Raw genomic sequence first — 849 nt, 5'->3', positions numbered from 1 at the left:
AGCGCAACGCCAGTGAAATGCATCAGTAGATGCTTCCGTGGAGAACCTCCAAGACGATTCGGTGAGAACAGCGAGGCTTCAGAACAATCCGCAGCTACTGCGCAAACCCCCCGAATCCAGCGTACTTCTGTGTGTCCGTACGTTAGGCGTGCACGTCCATCCACGGACGGAAGGGGCTGGGACGGGCTGAAGGGTGGTTTTTCTTTACTTTGAAAATCTGCTCAGCAAGACGAGTGGCGGCTGCTCTCGGACCCGCGCTCCATCACCAGCCCTCGTGCTGTGTGATTTGGGGCAAGGCCCTGCCCATCTCTGGTCTGGAGCAGGAAGGGAAGCAGTTTGGACAAGCCCGGTGTCCTCACTGTGAGCGCACGCACGGACACAGCACACGCACACACGTGCACACGGGCACGTACATGCAAAGGCGCACACACAGGCGTGCACGGACACGCAGTCCCGTATGTCCACACGCCTGGACTTGCTTGGCTCTGGCGTCCTGTGGACGTTTAACCGTGAGGGAAATGGGCCAAGTTGGACCCAGGAGCTGGGGTCCTGCGGAAACTGGTCGGGAGGGCTGGGCATGTGACCCGAGGCAGGTCCCTGCCCTTTCTGGACCCAGCGCCACTACGGGACCGGGAGGAACTCACAGGCGGGAGGGAAATTTGCGGGCTTCGCAGCCTCGGGTCAAATGCAGATTCCGACTGGGTTGGTCCAGGCAGGCCCAGGGAACCTGCATCTCTAACGGGCTCCCGGCGCTGCTGCTGTGGGTCCCCATGCACGCATGCGGTTGCAGTGCCAGGGTGGGTGCGGGTGGGGGTGGGGGTCCCGCAGAGGCCCCAGCAGGCGGCGCTG

The sequence above is a fragment of the Neomonachus schauinslandi genome, chromosome 5 (genome assembly GCF_002201575.2).
Source record: "Neomonachus schauinslandi chromosome 5, ASM220157v2, whole genome shotgun sequence".
In the NCBI taxonomy this organism is placed as follows: domain Eukaryota; kingdom Metazoa; phylum Chordata; class Mammalia; order Carnivora; family Phocidae; genus Neomonachus; species Neomonachus schauinslandi.
This window is presented reverse-complemented; position numbering follows the sequence as displayed.